The sequence below is a fragment of the Sciurus carolinensis genome, chromosome 1 (genome assembly GCF_902686445.1).
Source record: "Sciurus carolinensis chromosome 1, mSciCar1.2, whole genome shotgun sequence".
Lineage (NCBI taxonomy): Eukaryota > Metazoa > Chordata > Mammalia > Rodentia > Sciuridae > Sciurus > Sciurus carolinensis.
In genome coordinates, this window is record NC_062213.1 from 60,204,938 (window position 1) to 60,228,527 (window position 23,590).

At 34.3% G+C, this 23,590-nt stretch overlaps 1 protein-coding gene across 4 annotated transcripts in view; it reads right to left on the bottom strand.

Annotated features, from left to right (window-relative positions):
• The window catches only part of Hnf4g (hepatocyte nuclear factor 4 gamma), a 135,061-nt gene that overhangs the window by 98,851 nt on the left and 12,620 nt on the right, over window positions 1–23,590 (bottom strand). Inside the window, exon 1 of one of the 4 annotated variants that reach the window (XM_047563704.1) lies at window positions 21,559–21,630. The exons of 2 other annotated variants lie outside the window; for them this stretch is intronic. The gene's annotated coding sequence lies outside the window, so the exon portion shown is untranslated. Of the gene's footprint in view, window positions 1–21,558; window positions 21,631–23,590 lie in introns of those variants that run through there. One more of the 4 variants, XM_047563689.1, reaches the window with a different exon arrangement.

Here is a 23,590-nt window from a genome sequence, read left to right on the forward strand (position 1 = left end):
GATATAAGTTTATTTTATAATTTTAATGATTTTAGATGAAGACTACTATTATCCCTTAAAATATACATACTTAAGGGTAACCAACATGTTTCCTTAATATTATATCCACTAAACAGTTTTAAAAAATCAAAAAGTCATTAGGAAATAGATCTAGCAAAAGAGAGATTATTATTCTCTTTAGTTTTCACTTTCTATTTAAGAAGCATCTATGAGATGGAAGCTGTGTTTTCTAACTTTGACCCAGTTACAGCGGTGAGGCAAACATGAAACTCTGCCCCCCAATGCCAACCTGTAAGTGGAGATTATTGCTTCTTCCCATGAGGGTGTCAGTTCAATTCGATAATGCACCACGTGCACCGGCATTAGGAAGCAAAGAAATTAAGAAAGACACAGTTCCCATCTCCCCAAAGCTTGCAATATAGCAGGGACATTTTTGCATTGTATTTTTCTGGTTTTTTTTTTTTGTTGTTGTTGTTGTTTTGTTTTGTTTTGTTTTTTTAGAATGGTCAAAGTCAGCACAGGTTTTTCTTTGTTTGCTTGAATGAAAATCATAAAAATTCCAGCCCTGCTTCTTTCAGGAGAATAAAGCCTCTTAAAATCAGTCTGAGTATCTTTTGCTCTCAGAGTTTTTCTCCTTTTAACTACTATCCCTCCATGAAAAGCAGATAAACTTTAGATCCTTAAATATAAACAAACAGCTGTCTCCTCTCCCCTTGCCTCTGTAGAGTTCTGTTTTCCTGGCATCCTTAATCCAAGATTTGTTGTTTGTATTTATCTTACAGGCATATTAGCTTGATGTACGTATAATAGGAATGCCTAAATTTTCTCTTTTTTTTTCTTTTTGTACTGGGGATGGAACCCAGTGGCACTTTACCACTGAGCTCCACCGCCAATCTTTTTTATTTTTTTATTTTGAAACAGGGCCTTGCTAAATTGCTGGGGCTGACTTTGAACTTGAGATTCTCTTGCCTCAGCCTCCCACATCACTAGGATTACAGATTTGGGACACCACTTCTGGACTATGACCTGCTGAATTTATATTTCTAGTCACAACCACCCACCAGTGACAGGTTATTCTTAAAGCATAATTTAATAGCTCATTTTCTTCAATATGAATATTTATCTCTAATTTGTCCTCTACTGCAAAGGTCTAGCATCTCACTCCTAGATATATATGTGTATATGTATATGTGTGTGTATGTGTGTGTGTCTGTGTATATATATAGTTATATATAACTATATATACACATATATAGTTACACACATGTATGTATATATAACTATATATATACATATATATAGTTACACACACATGTTACACACATACACATATAGAGATTTGTAAGTATATATATGCATGCACATTTATATTTATGCATGTGTGTGCATTTTAAAGTATAACCATCCCTCTCATTCTGTATGCTGCATCATTAAACTCATTTTTAAAATTCCTCAGGCAATAGCCAGTTTTATTTTATTCAAAATTCCAACCAATGAATAATGCTATCTTACTTATGGCTCATTTGCCTTTTCAGAGGTTTTCTTATAGTACACAGATCAATGCAATATATTAAGCCCATGGAAGCGACTACCTCACTCTTCAAATAATTCCTAGTACAATCCAGGGGCAGGGTTACACAGTTCTGCTGCTACTTCCTGTCTCATTCTGGTCCACTTCAGTTTTCTTCATTTGAATAATAGTGCTTAAATGACTTGCCTCAGAACTGTAGAGAGGGATAGGCATAAAGCATGTGACCCATAATGGGCACCAACCTACCTTCTATCTTCAGGCCAGGACAGAGAACCATATAGCTACCAGACAAGACACAGCACTACTTCATTTTGCCAAATAAGGTACAAGGTGCTGGGCATTAATACACATCCTGTCTTCTCACTTTCTCTTAGATTAATGGCATATAAGAGTTATCATTTTTCATCATGAAAATTGACATATATGGTTCCTTTTTATGACATGCCTGTAGATTCATCCATGGCTATAATAGAATCTTAGATTATGCTCTGAATAGTAAGTCGATTGGTAAACTACTGAATTAATTAGTCAATGGACCTATTCTGGGTATATTAAGGACTTGGATAAGTTTTTAAATAAATTAGCAAATTAAAATATAATTTATTCAATGTGACTTTATATAGGGTTTAATTTATCATTTATGAAGACTAGAAATATATTTAATAACATCCTGGAACAAACTATTATACATATACTTTCTAAGGAAATATTTCTGAGTCAATTCCTTCTATTTAAAATAAAAGAAATATATATTTTTTAAATTGGTCTAGGAGTGATACAACAGTAAATATAAACTTGAAATGAAAAATAAATGACCCAACAAAATACAAAAAGGCCCACATTTTTCAGAGAATTGTGCTTTCAGGGAAATAGAAGAGGGATTTTATAAGGCATTATCTCAAGTATCCAATTCAGCAAATGCTTGCAATATTCTCATAATTATCTTCCTGAACTGTGTTGCATCTGTGGTATATAACCACCCTCAAATATTTTTATTTTTTTGTTCATGGTAGTTACTCAATGTATCTAGGATTAATCCTTTTTTTTTACTTTTTCAGTAATACTACAAATATGTTAACTTTTAAATTTTTCCATTAATATTTTATATAGACAATAAGATGTCAGATGTGCAGAAAATGAATCTTCTAGGCATATGAGGCTCTGGACAGGTTGATAAAATTTGGGGTATTTCTGAACAAAGTAGTCCCCAGCCATGCTTAAATCAGCAGTGTGTTTTATAGCCTCCATGATGACTAAATAATCACAAGATGGTAAAGTTTATACAACTTGTTGCAACCCAATTTTGGTACCTAGTTCCATAGAATTATTACCTTATTCAATTAATATATTTTTGCTTTGTTGGCTTGATTTTTTTTTTGAGTTTGTGCTTTTTTAGAGATGAGATCAAATTGGTCTTCATATGGAATGTATGCTAACATTACAACTATTAGTATTTTAAAAGGTATAAAATAACAGACTAAACCGTTTGCAGTATCTCATAATTTTTAAAAATGTAGAGTCAATTATTACTTTTATGAGTTATTTTAGAACTATTTCACTACTTCAATATATCGATGTGTCTGCAAAATAAACTGAAATAACTCCTCAGGATAAATGTTAACAAAAGACACTTTTTTTCTGTATATTGAGTTTTACTGTATGGTCAATAGACACATTAATCTGGCCACTAACAACAGATTTTTTTAAAGTCCTTTTGTTTTACTTCAGGTTGAATTATCTAGAAAACCATAGTTTTCCAAGTTCATGAGTAGTAGAAAACACAAGGTTGTAGTAATTGATTTAATTATTCTCTGGAATACAGGTTACCTGTACCTTACTCTGCATATTCATTGTCTTTGTTGGATATATGTGTAACTAAAGATATTAACACTTTATGACAGTAGAGTTTTAATTATTAGTCACTTCTTATCTGTCTTTTTAAAAAAATCAAATTTTAATTTAATTATTAATAATATTAATTTAATTATTAGTCACTTCTTTTCTGTCTACAAGCAATGTGGTTAAAAAAAAAAAGCTTTATCAAGTTTATATTTGATACTAATTTTATGTTCTGAAAATAATGTGGTGCCAGGCTTAATGCCATGCCTATAATACCAGCTACTTGGGTGGCTGAGGCAGGAGGATTGGGGTTTGAAGTCAGACTTGGCAATTTTGCAAGAAGCAGCCTAGTGAGACACTATCTCAAAATAAAAATTAAAAAAAAAAAAAAAAAAAAAGAGCCAGGGATGTGACTCAGTTGAGGCTGGCTTTGAACTCGCCATCTTCCTGCCTCAGCCTCCCAAGCCACTGGGATGACAGGCGTGCACCACCATGCCTGGCTCATGGCCTCATTCTTGACAGCAAAAATAATTGAACTTACATATCTAAAGGCCAGTACTGCTAAGTGAAATGAAGAGAAATGAAACAAGATGAGGCAACAGTGTGGTTGAGGCTAGTTTCGTAGGTTGATTAGAGAAGACCTCCCTAAGACTATGACATTTAAAAGAGTCAGCGAATGACTGGGCAGAAGAGAACCTCTGGAGAGCTCACAGGCAGTGCAATACCATCACAAAAGTATCTTCTGCAATGTCTGGAAATTTCAGGAAGGACAAGATGAGAGAACAGCGATAGTGCAAACAGCTGGAGAGTAGGCAGGACAGTAATGAGTGGCCTTACTCAAGGATAGTACTGTGTGCCTTCTATTAGTGATTATGTAGCCATATGCCAGTTATTCCACTTGATGGTAAGGATACTAAGAACCAAGTGTGTGCTGTCCTTATGATGCATTAGGAAACGTACTAAATATTTTACATTTATTTAACCACCTATCTTAATTATCTTTGGCCCCTATAAACAAAACCCTCAATTGGCTGGGTGGCTTAAACATTAATTTCTTTATTTTGATTTTGGAGGTTGGAAGTCTGATATCAATCTGGTAAGGGCTCTCTTTCCAGTCTGCAGAGACCTGTATTCTTTCTATATCCTCAAATGGCCTTTCTCTCTCTCTCTCTCTCTCTCCTCTCTCTCTCTCTCTCCTTCCCTTTCCCTCTGTGTGTGTGTATAGAGAAAGAGAGAAAGAGAGAGATCTTCCTCCTCTTTTAAGGCCCCTATCCCTCATTAGGGCCTACCCTTATCACCTAATATAACCCTAAATTCCTCATTAAGGTCACCTCCAGACACCATCACATTGGGGATTAGAGCTTCCACATAAGCATTTGAGAGAGGCACAAATGTTCAGTTGATAACACCAATCCTATTTGATACATACAATATTTCTTGTAATACAAAGCAAAACAAACAAACAAAAAATCAGATCAGAGATAGGAAGTAACTTGCCCACCAGGGAGGCAAACTGAGGACCTAATCCATAAAGACCAACTCACTGTTACTCTATTTCCAATGAGAAACAACCATGACATCCTAACATAACACTACAGTCCTGAAAGGAGTCCATTTGCAGATATTAGAACTGCCTGGTGTAGGAAACAAACCTGATGTTGAGAAGGGCTGACATCATGGCCATTCTGCTGGGTGATCTTGAGCAACCATTAATCTCTTAAAATTAGATTTATGTAATCACTCACTTCCTCACAAATTCATTCTGAACATAAATATTGATGGCTTAATATAAACTAGACTTATGAGTTCAAGAACCCAAGTGAATGATAATAGGATGCAGCTTCAGGAACCCCTCACTGAAATGGAAAGGCAAACATATCCACTCCCCACAATGGTGTTCTTATTTTCATCCTTCAGTGAGGAGTAGAGGCCTATAAGCAGAGGTACTGGATTGGAACACTGGTTCAAACATTTACTAATGCATACTTAGGTCTTTAAACTGTTTAAAACTGAGATACGCATTTGGAAAGTAGTGACAATAATTGTACCCAACTCTTGGGATTATGTTAGGGTTAAAGGAAATAAAATGTATAAATTGCTTATCATGATGTTGAGTACATATTAATATTACAATGATTATTTGTGATTCTCAAAGTTACTGCTAAAGCAGTAATGGGATAGTCCCAAAACTGTATATTATAAATTTTACTTCTTGGTAAGATTTATTTATATGACTTAATATAAAATAATAAAGTTATTTTGAACTGATTTGATAGTTTGGGAGAAACAACCACTAGTTCCTTAACATGATCCCCCTCCCTCTACAGCAAGGGATTGGTAAGTGAGCACCTTGGAACTGAGGACTGTGTTTTCTAGTCACCCCTGTGACTGACTACAGACGTGTATTTACGCTTCTAGTAGTGGATGGTGACCAAAAATAATGTTTGCTACTTATGTGCCTGGGTCTTCGGCGGACATTGTGTGTACAATCCTCTATTGTCTATGCTTCCTGAAAGCTGTAATTCAGATGTGCCTGGGAACAAGCTTCAAACACAATGCCCTATGGCAAAAATCATCCACTTACAGAGCTGCCTGTTTAGGGAAATAAAGTTTTATTGGAAAAAGAACAGAGCTGAAGCACCCTACTAACTGATTTCAAATATTGATACAAAGCTGTAGTATTCACACCAGAAAGAAAACTGCATAAAAGTAGAAAGCTGGACAAAAAAAAATAAGCTAGAGAACTCGGAAATAAATGTATGTGTTTATGGTCAACTGATTTTTTATAAAGATTCCAAGAAGACAAGGTAAGAAAAGGAAAGTCTCTTCAATAAGTGGTCCAAGGAAAATTGATTATTCACATGCAGAGGAATAAAATTAGACCTTTTTCTCACATTGTATGGAAAATTTACTCAACATGAGATAAACACTTAAACCAAAGACCGGCAACTTTGAAATTATGATCAGAAAATGAAGCTCCGTGACATTGTTTCTGGGTTTCTTTTACTTTTTCTTTTTTCTTTCTTTCTTGGTTTTTTTTTTTTTTTTTTTTTTTTTTTTTTTTTTTTTTTTTTTTTTTTGTGGAGGGGAGATATGACCCCAAAAGCATAGGCAACAAAAACAAAATGGACAAATGAGATTTCAGCAAACTAAAATGTTCTGTATAGTAAAGGAAACAATCAGCCCAGTGTTCAAACCATCATCTGATAAGAAATAATATACAAAATATAAGAAACTCAACCATCTCAATCATAAGAAAACAAATAACCTGATTTAAAAATGGATGAAAGACGTAAATAAACATTTCTCCAAAGAAGACATACAAATGGTTAACAGATGTATGGAAAAAGAAATGTTCATCATGACTAATCATCTAGGATATACAAATTAAAACCACAGTAAGATATCTCCTAACACCTGTGAGAGTGACTATTATCAGAAGGATGAAAGGGAAGTATTGACCAGGACGTAGAAAAAAGGGAACCCTTGTGTATTGTTGGTGGGAATGGAAATTAGAACAGCCACTATGGAAAACAGTGCGGCAATTCCTCAAAAGTAAATAATAGAACTATCATATAATCCAACATTCCCACTTCTGGGTATGTAATCAAAGGATCTGAAATCATTATAATGAGAAGAGGGCACTTCCATGCTCACGGCAGAATTATATATAAGCTGAAGTATGGAATCAACCTAAGTGTCCACCAACAGATGAACAGATAAAGAACATGTTGCACATAGACAATGAAATACTACTCAGTCTTTAAAAAAGAAGGAAACCCTGTGATTTGGAACAATACAGATGAAACTAAGGGACATTATGTTAAATGAAATAAGCCAGTCACATAAAGACAAATACCACATAATATCACTTCTATGTGTTATCTGAAAAAGTCAAACTTGGAGAAACAGAGAGTAAATGATGGTTACCAGAGACTGGGGTTGGAAGGACTGGAGAGTTGTTACTCAAAGAATGCAAAATTTAAGGTAGACAAGAGGAATAAGTTCAATAGATCTGTAATATTTCATGGTGACTACTATCAATATGATATACTTTAAATACCAGTAATAATAATTATTATAATAAAAGTAATAATAACAGACAAGGCACATATTAAAATAACTTAGATTTTAGCTACTACTAACAATAATAAATAATGTTTATATTAAGTAGCTTAATTTAGTTGTCAATTATATGTAGACATATATCAAAATATCATGTTATACACCATAAAGATATAGTTTTTAACTTTTCAATTAAAAATAAATTTTAAAAATATTTTATTGGAACATAACTATACTTGTTTATTCAAAGCTACTTTCATTTTACAATTGAAAAGTTGAATAATTGCAACAGAAACCATATGAACCCTAAATCCTTTAGCATTTACTATCTGGTCCTATACAGAAGGTTAACTGCTACAGTAAGAAATGGCAAAGAATGATAGAAGAAATCTGGGTCCTTGAATAACCATGTGAAACAAAATATCATCCAGCTCAGACTAGAGACGTTGGGGTTTATGTGTGAAGAAATAAACTCTTTTATTTAAACAACTCTTTTGAACCTTTAGTTACAGTAGCATAATCTTTATTCAAACTACTACACTAAGAAAGCTGAGTGTTTTTCAAATTATGCCATTTGAGTTTCTTTGTCATTTTAGTGAGATCATTTCTTATTTTATATGAGGTCTTTACTGTGTTAGAGATTTAAAGCTATGTCTAAAATACACATAAAAATAATGACTATAAGTTGTTTTTGATGTGTATGCTTTTGATATGTTCCTATACAGGTTTTAAAATAATTTCTCTCAAATCTATTATTACTTCTTCTTATAGGATTGGCATTGATTTTATACTTAGAATGTTTTCCTTGTCCAAATTCAGATAGCTTTCCTTTTGTTTTTTTATTTTTAACTTCCTTTTTATTTTACTCACATCTACTCCAAATGAATATTCCAAAGAGTATCCAACAGCATTTGCTGAACAGTTTCTCCCTAGTTGTATTATAATTGACATTATAATGACATACTCATATTTATGTCACATAATCAGTACAAATTCATAAACATTCGTATCTGTTTCAGAGCTTTTATATTTTTCCATTTCTCTGTTCTTTTTTTCCCATTTCTCTTTTCTTTGTTTCTTAACCACTATCATGGAGCATTGTTATCATTTAGAGATCAATTAATATCCAGTATGGCAAGTTGCCCTATTCATGCATGCTTAGTTTCTTTAGGGGGAGTGGAGTAAAGTGTGCTTTTTAAAAATATTATTTTGCCAAATGACAAATATAAAATGAATGCTAATTTATTTGATTTATTACAACTACAAGGAAAGATTGACGTCTTTTATGTTATACGGGTGAAAAAAAATCAGATGAGATTTGTACATCACCCATTCTCAAACTTCAAAAGCAAACCTGTAAATACCCTCATTTCATAGAACTCTTCATTAGAGTGAAACTAAGATAATTTTCTTCTAGTAATATATAACATGGTTTCAATATGTATTTTCTCATATAACTACTGCCATAATTCAGAAGTCATTAAGTATCTTGTTAATTATGCCGGTCATGGTTTGGATCTGAAATGTCCCTAAAAGTACATATATTGAAGGCTTTGTCCTCAAGGCAGCAGTATTCAGAGGTGGGTTAATTCATTAGTAGATTCATAATTTAATAAATTACTAGATATGATAGAAACTTAGGAGTTGGTGCCTAGTTGGGAGTAGGTCCTTAGGAGTGAGCACTTGAAGGCTTTATCTTGTCCCCAGGCCCTATCCCTCCCTCTTTTTCTCCCCCAATCCCTCATTGCTTCCTGACTGCTATTAGGTGAGGAGCTCTGCTCTAGAACATGCTTCCTGTCATAATGTTCTGCCTCACCACAGGTCCAGAAACAATGGAACAAGGTGTCCATGATCTGAAACCTCTGAAAGTAAGCAAAATCAAGTCTTTTCTCCTTTAAGGTGATTTCCTCAGGTAGTTTGTCATAGTGTCAGAATGCTGACTAACACAATGCAGTCAAGTGATTTGATTAAAATTATGAAGTCAGCATCTTAGTCTATTTGGACTGTTATCACAAAGTATCATAATAAACTGGTAACAAAAGGAAAGGTAAATTTATGTCCCACAGTTCTGGAGGTTAGGAAGGCCAAGATCAAAGCACTGGCAAATCAGGTGCCCAGTGATACAGCTGCCCAGTGATACAGCTCTAGGTTCACAATGGTGCCTTTTCTGGTATCCTCAAATGCTGCAAGGGACCAAGTCTCTGTTATATAGGAACTAATGGCATGCATGAGGGTGGTGCCCTCATACTTTAATAATCACCCAAAGACCCCCCAACACCATTGTTTGTGAATCAGCATTTACATATATCGATTTGGAAAGCACACACATATTCAGATCAAGCAGCAAACAAGTAATAGGAACTGAGGTTCAGCACACCTGCTCTTTGTCATGATTCCAGTCACCATCATTTGAGCATTAGTTCTACAATGGCTCCAGTGCTTCACTGAATGTGGACATTTTATTATGCTATTTGATCCCAGGACACCTTAAAAAACATATTTTTATGTTGTCAGGATCAAACCTTTATAGTGAATCTCAGCATAAAAAAAAAAATGACCTCTTGTCTTTGAAGATTTTAGGAATATATTTAAAATACAACTATAGAACAGTTCCACCATATGACCCAGCTATCTTTGGATACGTACCCTTGTGGGTATATATCTGAAGGAAATGACATCAATATCCCAAAGAGATACCTGAATGCTCATGTTTATTGCAGCACTAGTCACAATAGCTAAGATATGAAACCAATCTAGGCATTCATCAATAGATAAATAAAGAAAATATGTATGTGCACAATTAAATATGATGGAATCATAAAAAGAATGATATCCTACCATTTACTGTAGAATAGATGAAACTGCAGGATAGTATGTTACATGAAATAAGTCAGACTCAGAAAGACAAATATTGCACCTTGAGTCTCAAATGTGGATGATAAGTTAACCTGTATATAGAATAGTGATTTTTTGAGGGTGGGAAGGTGGGGGGACTGGGGGACTGACAGAGGATGGGTAATAGGTACCAGAGGTAGTTAGGTAGAAAGAATAAGTTCTACTGTTGTACAGCACAGTGCAGGGAATATAGTTCCAAATAACCTATTATGTATTTTATGAATAACTATGAAAGAAGAGTTCCTTTGGCTAGGTATTGCTGTGTACTATAATTATATAAATGTTTCTTCAGTGTTTTAGTCAGCTATTTCCCTGCTGTGACTAAATGTCCTGACCAGCACAACTGTAAAGGAGGAAAGGTTTATTTGAGGGCTCTCAGATTCAGAGGTCTTAGTCCATAGAAGGCTGGCTCCATTCCTCAGGCCTCGAGATGAGGCAGAACACCATGGCGGAAGAGTGTGGCAGAGGTAAGCAGTCTGCATCATCAGAAAGCAGAAAGAAAGAGGCTCTACCCTCCAGATACAAAATATATACTCGGAAGCCACGCCCCAATTCTAATCTCATCCAACCACACCTACCATTTCAATTAATCCCATCAGAGATTAATTCATTGATTGGGTTAAGACTCTTACAACCCAATTATTTCTCCTCTGAACCTTCCTGCATTGTCTCACATGTGAGTTTTTGGGGACACCTCACATCCAAACCAGAACATTCAAATGTAGATTTGTTACTTCAGTCATAATATTTTATTAGAAGTAACTATACAATGACAAAAAGTGGCAAGTATAATAATTCTTTCATAAACTGCTTATGATCATGCTTTCAATGAACTACCATTAGAGGTTTTATTTTATTTTCAGTATTGTTACTTCTGATTATATTTATTAAAATGTAATCTATGATTAAAACGGAGTTTGCATTTATGTGTATTTGTTTTTAATTTTTTTCTATAAATGTTTCATGACATTTCTTTTTCTTAATACTTCACTTTCTCTTACTATATATAAAAGATTTGAAATAAAAAAAAAAATGTTCCTTTGTCCTGGATAGTTTGAGAAGCACCCCTACTCTGAAGTGTACTTAGCAATGGCTCTCGGTGCTACTACTTAACTTTACCATAAATTCCAAATTGTTTTCTGAAGTCACTATACAAAGATACATTTTCATCTATAGCATATGCCAACTCCTATTAATTGCTAATATCTGATATTGTCTGTGATGGTTAATCTTTCTTGTCAACTTGACCTGATTGAGAGATACCTAGAAAACTGGTAAAGCACATCTAGGTATGTCTTTGAAGTTGTATCCAGAGATGATTAGCCAATAGGCCAGTGCAATGGTGGTCAGTACCTGCCCAGAATGTGGGTGGCACCATGCAATAGGCTGGGTGCCTGGTTGGAACAAAGAGCAGAAGGAGGGAGATGTCCTCGCATCTGTGTCGTGGCCTGTTCTTAAGCCGGTGCAGTTTTGGCTGCTGTCATTGCCCATAGAAATCAGATTCCAGATTCTTCAGTCCTTTAATGCAGATTTGCACCAGGGACTCTTTAGGGGGCTTCCAGGCCTTTGGTTTTAGAAGGGCAATATCACTGGTTCTTGTTCTGAGACTTCCAGCTTTGGGGACCGAGTAGCTACTGGTTTCCCTGACTCTCCAGCTCACAACCATTATCCAGCCTCAGTGATGTAAGTCAATCTAATACATACCTACTGATTATTATATATACTATAGTTCTATTGATTCTATTCCTTTGAAGAACACTAATACGTTGTCATATATTTAATTCCTTTAAACATGTATGACATAATATTTATTACAGCTTAAATTTACCTTCTCCATATTACAAATTAATCCATGAACATTTACAATTATTTTGTGTCTATTTTGATTTCTCTCCATGAAATACCTGTTTGTGACTTATTCCTTCTTTCCTATTGGTTGTTTGCCCTTTTCTTGTTGACTCACACCAACCTTTTATACATTCTAAATTCTAAGTTTGTTGGTCATAGGCAGTGCATGTATTTCCTTCCAGTTTTGGACTGACATTTCACTCTTTCTATGGTTTCTCTCCATAAACAAAATTCTTATTTTGAATGAACTGAAAAACATTGATCTATAACTTTGTGGTTATACTTCTTTTTAAACATCATCCTTTGATGGAAAGAGCTCAGAAAGACATTCTCTTATGCATACTTCCAAATTTAATTTATTTATCTAAGTGGAATTGAATTGTATATGGACCTGGGGTTGTAGCTCAGTGGTAGAGCACTGGTCTAACTTGTGCAAGGTCCCGGGTTCCATCCCCAATACCATCAAAATAAATGAACTAAATAATAAGAATTCGAAGTTAAGTTGATGTATTGCCAGTTTCCTATATTGCCATCTCTCCTAACAACTTTTATCCAGGAGACAACTCTTTCCCCACTTATCTGCAATGTAGGCTCAAACAATGAATGTATGGGTTGTTTATGAACTAAGCATTCTGTTCCATCATTCTATATCTGAACTAACAACACAGCATAAACATTATAAGTTTAAATACATCTTGATATCTGATAGGGCAACAGATCTTCCTTGCACTACTTTTTCCAGGATGAAACAGCAATTCTTATCACTTTAACCAATCATACAATGTTAAAATGAGATAGTTTTTGTGAAACGTCTTGGTGAAACTTGATAGGAGTTTCATTAAATCATAAACCAATTTGAGGAAAAGTCTTATTTTAAAAATGTTTTCTTATGAAAAATATACTATGATTCCCCATTTGTTTGTCTTCTAATGGTTTTCAATATAATTTTATAATTTTCTACAAAAAAAATTGGCATTTTCCCTATGAGGTACCTTACAATCTACTTTATTATTGTATTAAAATATTTCTCAGGTCAAACATTAACTGCTTATTAATATATAAAAATGCACTTGAATTTTCATTCTGATTTTATAGTTAAAAAATTAGTAAAAATTCAAGCTTTTTTTCTAAGTTGTAAATATCATCTTTATAAAACAAAAAAATTTGTATATTTTCTTTCAGTGCCTATAAACTTATTTTTCCATTCTTTTTATTGTTCTGGCTATGACCTATAATACAATGTAGAAATGAAATGTTGAGCCAGGAGTGGTGGCACATATCTGTAATCTCAATGACTTGGGAGGCTGAGGTAGGAGAACAACAAGTTCAAGGTCAGCCTGGGCAATTTAGGGAGGCTGTCTCTAAATTTTGAAAAAAGACTGAGGACCTAGTTTATTGGTAGAAGTTTTACATATATGTATATACACATATATATGTAAAGAGAGAGTGTGATGTATAAATTTGGCTTACATGAGGGTGAGAATAGAAATTTTCTTCAGGTAAAACTCTCAGATACCCAAAATCTAATCACTCCTTCAAAAGCATCTTCCTCTCCTTCTTTCTTTTTCCCTCTCTCTCTTTCTCTTTTACCTATTTAATTTACAATAAGAGTAATAAGAGTTGCCTTTCAAGGGTCCTATTCATGCAGAGGACTTTCCAGTCCCATCTGTCACCTTTTGCCAAAACAGATTTTGTTCACCAAAAATGACCTCTTAAATCCTAGACTATCTGCCATGAAATGCCATCATATATCTCTGGGGAAAGGAATTTTCAGTGGTCCCTCAAGTCTCTTCATTTCTGATTTTATGCTACTCCTGGACTCAAAATTTCCCTTACTTTCCATTCAACTCAGCTATGCAATTAACTTATCTTTAAAAAACATTATCCAGCCTCAGTCACGTAAGCCTGGATTTTTTAGGTTTTTGCTAATGGGAAGATGTCTATGTATATTAGTTGATCATATTGTCAGAATTTAAATGAGGGAATAGCTATGGAACTTCTGATTGGAAGAGAGCAGGGACAGGCCACGAACCTAGCCCTCTTTTTAAAACTCACACTTACATCCCGGATCAGCTTTCCCTCTTCAAAGGGAACAAAACACAGGACTCCCCTGCAAACCATCACATATTTGTGAAATGTCAAGATTTCCATTAATCCTGAAACAAGTCTTCTTAGATACTACTGGTATCATTATGAAAGAGTATTATTTCAATTATGGTGAGTAGCAAAGAACCAATAATTCTTGGCTGTGTTGGATCCAGAGTCAAGGATTTCTATGGTGAGAGGAAAGGGTGATGATCAGAAACTGACATAGAAAACAGACAGACAAAAGTACTTTCTTGATATTCATATTTCCACCCATTATTTAAAAGAAGAAAAAAAGGAGAAAAAAATAATCTTACACTCTATTGAAAATTCTATTCAAAACACAGTAAAAAACTATAGTAACAAACTTTTTTTTTTTTTTTTTTTTTTTTTTTTTTTGCAGTACTGGGGATCAAACTCAGGGCCTTGTGCTTTCGAGGCAAGCACTCTACCAACTGAATTATCTCCCCAGCCCTTAGTAACAAACTTTTGAAAGATATCTACTTTTTGTAGATCAGTATCTGCAATCAAAAGTCTAAAATGCTCAGATGTTACATGCCCAAATCTGAAAAACACTGCACAGTCCCTTTAACCTGTGCTTTCTCTGTGAAGGGTACTTCCAGCCAGCCATTTAGTAAGTTATAAACTCAGAAATCACTCTTGAGGAATCTCTTACATATTTGGCATGCCCAATTCATTATTAAATCTCTTATATTTTTATCCTCAAAATCTCCCTGGGATCAGTCTACTTCTGACCTACCAGCATCTTCATTCATACTATCAAGATCTGTTACCTGGAGTACTAAAATGGTCTACTAATAAGTAACTTTGCTTCCAATCTTTCAGTTGCTCAACAGCAGTCAGAAATGGTATATTCGGGGCTGCGGATGACACCCTTATCTAGCAAGCATGAGGCCCTGGGTTCAATACCCAGCACCACAAAAAAAAAAAAAAAAAGAAAAAAAATGGTATATTTGCAATGTAAATCTGTTTACATCATCTCCCTGCTTGAAACATCTCAATAGCTTATCATTGCTAGGGGAAAGCAAAAGCCTTAACACTATCTACAAGATTCATATTTTGACCTTTACCTCTTTCTAAAACAGTAGTCTTCACCAAACTCCTTTCTTTCAATGCATCAACTATATTGACCTTTCTTTTTGGTTCATATTCATGGCGCTTCCTCCAGTACCACAGGACCTTTGCATATATCAGTTTCCCTGTGAGGAATATTCCCCACCCTTTCTCCTTTTCCAAGTTAGTTTCCACTCATCACTTATATATCATTTCAGTTCTTACCCTATTGGTGAAGCTCTTTCTGCACTTTCTGGATTAGATCACATGACCTGTTGCATAGTCCATGGCATCATGTACTTCTCTTTGATAAGCCTGAAGTAATTGCAATTATTACACTGATATCACCTTAACTCTAGCTGAAAACTCCGTTAACACATTACTATTCTTAAGAAATTCTTTTCTTTGAAACTGTAAAATATATTTGAAATGGAAAAATGGAAATAACATATATATGTATGTATTATATATATATATATACATATGTAACATTTATACAGGTGACAGACTAATAATAAATGAATGACAAAGTGACATTTACCAAGTGAAGAAAAAGAGCACTATCTGTGAAAGCCCCATTTGTGCCTTTCTCTAATCATATGCCCACCTGCCAAGTACACATCAAAAAATTCAAATTAACCTGCAGTTCTGATCACCATTTCTACTTTGCCCTTTATAAAACATACCTAATATTAACACTTATTCATCACATAAGCAAAACGTGTTCAGATTTTTTAGGGTATTTTTTTTTTTTTAATTACATGAAAGGAGTACTAGTTAATGTATCCTTCTCCAATTTGTTCCTAACACCTAATGCTACGTCTCTGAGAGTTGACCATGTTGATAGGTGTACTTCTATATAGTCTTCCATTGCATATATAGAAAGCAGTTTTTTACTGGTCACACTGTCGATGGACACTGGTGTGGTCTGTTGATTTCTTTTATTAAAAATCATGTTGCCCTGATGGATACTGTTTTACATGCTTCTTTCCATTCATGTATAAGATCCTTTCTGGAGTACACACTTGAGAAGAGAACTTCTGACTTAAAATGCTACACAGACCTTTAGCATTTATTTAAATCAGTAAAATATAAGATATTTGATATGTCTTGCATATATATAAGTATACATTTATAGGAATATTACATAAATTTCTGTATTTTCTACATTTTCCTCAATACGACCTTCTATTATCTAAATCAAAGAAGCACATACTTTAAAATTTTGACCTATTTCATTAATATATTCATTTATTCAACAAATGTTTATCAAGGCACCCCACGTGTCAGGTGTTATACTGTATGACAAACTATTCTCAGTGTTGTATATCCTTATTCTAATAGAGTTCAGATACCTTTTAGACGCTCACCATAACCCGCTTGCTGATCGTCAAACAGTAAGATTAATTTTGAAACTGAGAACCACAGGAAAATTATGAATAATAAAATACCTACGTATAGCCAGTACATCACATGCTGTAAGTTGTTGATAAAACTGTTATTAAAAGATTACTTATTGCCTCACTTCTAATGTAATAGCAATATCTTTGAACATTCGCTCTTAAAACTTTCTTCAAAAATAAAATCACTTAAATAATATGGAAAAGAACACACATATTTTAAATGTTTAAATCTGATTTTTGTCTTGCATTAAAAATTAATCTTTACATTTTCACCCCACACCTGGAAATTACATTACATTATGGAGTTCTAACAAGTGACTGTAATATTCCCAAGTACTATACTAAACATTAACCTAGTTCGATCAGTGTCAGGGCGTTCCACAGTACTTAGCAAATCATTATCTCTTCCCATCTACTCTTTTCACTAAACCACCTTTTATCCTCCAATAAATAAGAATTGCAATAAAGGAAACATTGTCTGTTCTGCACCGCAACAATATTATTAAGCTTCACACCTTGGCTATAATTCAGGTGTCTTGGAGAGAGAAAATATTTATTGCTGGCACACCCTAACAAATAAAAGCTGCTTAATGACTATGCATGACAGCCTGTTGGAATTTTTTGAAGCTTACTTCCTGGTTCAGAGGCATAAGACAGGATATATAAGAAGCGTTTGGTTAATTTAGAGAAAATTTTACTGTAAGATGACCTGAAGAGATAACTTACAAGAGCTTAACTTCTTTAAAACATGTTGTTCTCACAGCCTTATTTGAATAAAAAATATGCTTTCAAAAGCATGCTCATTAATATACAGGAAAACACAAGATTGCTGTGTGTGGGCGTGCTTACCTAAACTACTTACATGAACCTGGTATTAAACGTAGTGCCAGGGTATAGCTTTAATGCATTATTTAACTTAAGGAAATAACTGTTTGTCGGTGGAGAATGTGTGCTTAGGACTTACTAAATGTGAAGTGGAGTACAGCAGAGAGGTGAGTCTGGGCAATTAAAACAGGATGAGCCAAATCCATGAGGAAGGGCAGTGAAGGGGGTAAGCTAAAATATTAATGATAACTAAAAATGAACAATTTAGGAATATATTTTTGAGAATAAATAATTACATAGTTACATATATAGTAAATTCTGACATAAAGAAAATAAATGATTGGGGATGAGTTGTAGCTCAGTGGTAACCCACTTGCTTAGCATGTGTGAGGCACTGGGTGCCTCAGCACCGCATAAAAATAAAATTAAAATAAAGGTATTATGTCCATTTGCAACTAAAAAAAAATTGAAAAGAAAAGAAATGATCAAAAGTGTGTGGAATTTATTGAGTTTCTAGACTTGACTCTGATACCACCTTCTTAAATTATTTAATCTTTCCCCTTTTAATTACCATATGATATTCTTACCAACTTACAAAATAGTAACATTTATATTCATGTCTTAAATGAATTTTTTTTATCTTAACAAAACGAATATTAGTTAAACATATGTATCCTTTATGCCCTAGTAATTCCACTTCTTGGGATATGCCTGTTAGAATTTCTACTAGTGAGAGTTAGCTCCAACAAAAGAAACATAAAATATGTTCATGATAGTTTTATTTGTGATAGCCCCAAACTGAAAACAACCCAAGCACCATCAGTGGTAGACAGGATAAATCATTTTTGGTTACTCAACCAGTGACCTACCATAGAAAAAAGAACAAGAACAAGTCTCTGATGGGCAGTCAAACAGTAAAATAGGCAAAGCCTATCTGTCCAAGTAGGCGTCCAATGGTACTTGGTAGGGAGCTTGAAATTTTCTTTTTGCTGTACCAATGGTTACACAGTATATTCATGGGTAGATATTTGAGTATACAGTTAAGTTTAAATGCAGCTCAAATATTTTGTTTCAGTTAATAGTATAATCTGCCGGGCACAGTGGCACATACCTCTCATCCCAACTACTGAGGAGACTGAAGCAGAAGAAATGCAAGTTCAATACCAGCCTGGGCAACTTAGGGAGACTCCATCTCAAAATAAAATAAAAAGAACTGGGGATGTATCTCAGTGATAAATAGCCTCTGGGTTCAATCTCCAGTATAGCCAACAAAACAAAAAACTAAAAGAAATAGAAAAATATGTCAAAGGCAGGAAAAGACTAAGTTATTGATTTACTAAATTAACCCCTAGAAATTAGTGGTAAAAAATAGACTGACATTTTTTGTAAAAAACTATATTCATGAACAAACACTCTTTACAAAATTATAAATAAATAGTTAAAATCAAGCTGTATAATAAAAATAAATGATTAGGCAGATTAAAAGATTTCCCTTACTTTTTTCCCTAAATTAGACATTTTAAGAATGTTTAAAACTCAGTTTTATCAAAGTTAGTACATTGAATTTGATAATGATTTTTCTCATCCCTCAGAAGTTTGACATTAATTTTACCTAATATTCAATGAGGCCTGAGTTCCACAATTCCAGCTTTAAAGAGTTCAGCATAATAGTATTAGCATTATCCTGTTCATATATACAGTGGTACATGTGAGCTTCAAAGCTAATTTAAAACTTGAAAATCAGTAGGTATCATGATGACTAGAAAAAGAGAAAACTCACAATGGGGGTGGCCCGAAGGTATAGGTCAATGGTAGAGCATTTGCCAGTGGACTCCATCTCCAACACCACCAAAACAACCCCAAACAAACAAAATCCACCATCAATAAAAAAAATCACAGTGGGGAAAATATTAGCTTTTTGGTTGAGCGTACAGCAGAGCTATTATTACTTCAGCAAAAGTCTGTCATCTGGATCTAAAAAAAATAGACATTGTCCAGTAAAATACCTTACTATTTCCCCACCCCTCACAGCCTAAGGGGAAAAATACAAGGGACAGGGAAGCTTGATAGGTAACTTCCCCCGTCAACCCTCCACCCCTCACACAGAGAAATAAATGAATAAAGAACAAGAGACTGGTTTCAGGGTCTGCACTACCAACTTTATGAAGAAATGAAATGCAGTGCTGCTCAGAACCATCCCAATTGGCATGTGTGCCTGCGTGGCAGATGATCTGGGCAAGTAATAGCCTCCACCCCCAGCAGCAGCACCTGGAAATGCAAGTATTACCCCAACCTAGACAATCTGATTCGAAATTTCTGGAGTGCTGTACAGAAACGTGCAGGATCACTAACTCCTTTGGTGATTCTGATGTCCACCAAAGTTTTGGTTTTTTTTTTTTTTTTTTTTGGTACTATTGATTGAACCCAACACAGGGGCACTTACCACTGAGCCATCTCCCCAGCCCTTTTTTTTTTTTTTTTTTTTTTAAATTTTGAGACAAAGTCATGCTAAGTTGCTACAGAGACTTGTTAAATTGCTGAGGCAGGTCTCAAACCTGTGATCCTCCTGCCTCGGCCTCAGAGTTGCTGGGATTACAAGCACGTGTCACTGTGCCTAGAACCCATCAAAAGTTTGAAAAACTCTTGTATATGTTGTACTACCTCATAACTAAATTTTTTTCTTTCTGTATTTTTTATTGGTGCATAATAGTTGTACATAATGATGGGATTTGTTGTTACATATTCATACATGCACACAATGTAACAATAAAATCTGGTCAATATCACTCCCCAGTACTTCCCTCTCACCCTTCCAATCCCTGGTCTCTTCCCTCTTCTGATCTCCCTTTGATCTCCCTGAGATTCTAACCCTCCCTTACCTCTCTTTTCCTTTTCCTCTCTAGCTTCTATGTATCAGAGGAAACATATGACCCTTGACCTTCCAAGTTTTGCTTATTTCCCTTAACGTAATGGTCTCAAGTTCCATCCATTTTTCTGCAAATGACATAATTTCATTTTTCTCTATAGCTGAGTAAAACTTCAATGTGTATGCATGCTACATTTTCTTTAATGATTCATCTGTTGAGGGACACCTACGCTGAATCCATAGTTTGACTATTATGAATCGTGCTGCTGTAAACAAGTGTATGCAGGTGCCATTATAGTATGGCCACTTTAATTCTTTAGGATAAATACAGAGGAATGGCACAGATATGAGGTATGGTGGTTCTATGCCTAGTCTTTTGAGGAACCTCCATAACTAAATCTTAAAAGTAGCAGAAAGTCAGGCTGCACCATCAACTTACCAGTATAAACTAACCCCTTTCAATTCTATTTATCTTCAAACATAATTAAGAAAGGGATGACAGGCTTTCTGTCTTCTTAAATGTAAGGAAGTACTTTCCCATAAAATTATTTATAAGTCTTTGAAAACAGAAAAGCTAATGTATATAATCTAAAAGAACAATTTGAGGTTAGATTATCATATAAAAATCAAATAAAAATCATCCAGACAATGGAGGAGTGGTATATATTGAACATCCTTTGAATAGACTTTAGATTTGGATTAATCAACAGGCTAGCTACTAGTCACATGTGGATAAAGAACACCTGTCTAGTAGAAATTGAGATGTTCTGCATGTGTAAACAGTGCACCAGAATTTTGAAGATTTACTATAAAAAACATAAAATATCTCATTAATAATTTCTACATTTAAACTGGTTATGCATTGAAATGCTTATATTCTTGTTATATTGGAGTAAATAAAACAGAAAATTAAAATGATTTTGTTTCTGTTACTGCAATATAGCTATGGGAAAAACTTAAAAGCACGTAAGGTATTAAATCATACTTCTATTGAATAGTGCTGTTTTAGAATTCAAAACCAGCATTTAGCAATAATCATATCTTAATTCAAACTAAAAAATTATGCCACAAAATACAAATTTTCAAGTTGTTATATGGAATAAAGAGTGTATTGAACATCTTTTTACCTCATTAAACAGTATCCTGATTTCCTTTCTCCTCTTCTCCCTTGACCTTTTCTGACAACATCAACTCAAGACTCTGCTTCTCACACCTCCCAGTCAGCTGGTCCTGTTTGGTTGTCAGCAGTGAACAGTAAACATAGAAGATGTACACAAATTAGAGAAAACTCATAGAAACTAAGCACTAAAGGGTGAGGATACACTCATGTGATATTTATGTCTAGAAGGTAGGAATAAGTTTAGAAGAAATCCAAAGTACAGTGGGAAACCAGTGGGGTGGTTTTAAATGACAAAATGACATGCTCTTACTTATGTTTTAAAAAAGTCATCCTTGACCAGGTGCTTGCCTGTAATTTTAGCTACTGGGAAGGGCTGAGACAGGAGGATATCAAGTTCAAGGACAGGCTCAACAGTTTGGCAAGACCCTGTATCAAAATCAAAATAAAAAGGGCTGGGAATGTAGTTCCGTGGTAGAGGGTCCCTGGGTTCAATTTCCAGTTCCAATAAATAAATAAATAAATAAATAAATAAATAAATAAATAAATGAATGTATGTCATTCTTGAAAACAGAGAGTGGTTAATAATAATCTGCTGTAGTTGTCTAGATAATCCAATTGTAGTAGCAGTGTAAGTAAGGGAAAGTAGAAAATTTGAGGTTCATTCAGAGGCAATATTAATAGATCTCTAATTCACTACCTTGATAGAATGTATGAGGGAAAGACAGAAATTAAGAAAGATTCCTGGGGTTTGGTTTAAATGGAAAAACTAAGAGAGTTTTTTTTTTTTTTTAAATACATGCTCTCATTAAAAATCATGGGGAAGAAAAATTTATACAGTATCTCCAGATAACATCTTAAAGCTACATCAGTTTTGCCTTTTGACCTATCTGGAGGAACTGGTCAAAAGGAAAGAGACAGTAAGCCAACAATGAGAGAAATGTAGATCAGGGTGGGTGTAAAAAGAGAGGAAGAGGGCTGGGGATGTAACTCAGTGGCAGAGTACTTACTTAGTATGCATAGCATGGACAGGGCCCTGGGGTAGAATCCCAGCAACAGCAGGAAAAAAAGAAAGTTTTGGGTTCTAAATGTTTGGACTGGATTGATTTAATTTATGGTCTAAAACAAATATATACATTGCTCATAAGGAAGATTTAAAATATCTAAAATTGTAATAAAGACTAAATCACTTTATGGTTACCCTACAGTTATGCAATGACTGGTGTGTCTCCATCGACCCCCACAACAAATTCATATGTTGAAGTCCTAATTCCCAATACCCTAGAATATGACCGTATTTGGAGGTAGGGTTTAAAGAGGTAATTAGGGTAAAAGTGAGGTCATATGGGTGGGCCCTATTCCAACTTGACTAGTGTCCTTATAAAAGGAGATTAGGACACAGACCATCACAAAGCAAAGGCAATCATCTGTAAATCAGAGAGGCCTCAGAAGAAACCAAATCTGCTGACACCTTGATCTCGGAATTCCAGATCCCAGAATTGTGAGAAAACAAATTTGTATTGTTTAAGCTGTGCAGTCTGTGAAATTATGTTTGGCAGCCCTAGTACATTATTACAGTTACCTAAAAAAATAATTTAACTTATTCTTTTTCTATACAGGAAAAATTAATGTTTTTTGAGGTAAGTGCTGCATATTTTCTCCAATATATGGAATAAACTATACAAAAAAGGTGATATGCAATCTCCTCAGCTAGGGAAAGGAAGTGACATAATTCCAAATTTCACTAATGTACCACATTTCACTTCTGTTTTCTTCACTTTTTAAAATTATCATTGCTAGTTTAGAGCATTATCTCCCTTTTGCTTTTGTTTCACTTTGTTTTAAACTGACAAATTGCTTAAGAAACAATAATTGTCAGAAAGGTACTCATAATAATGAAAAAGAAAAAATCATTATGAATGCTTAGCCTTCTTTAAGTTTTAGTCTTACATTTGGAATGAAGCAACATATGTTTAGAATCTAAATATAAATTTAAATAGAGTTGGGTACAAAAACATACTAACATATATTATTTGTATGTA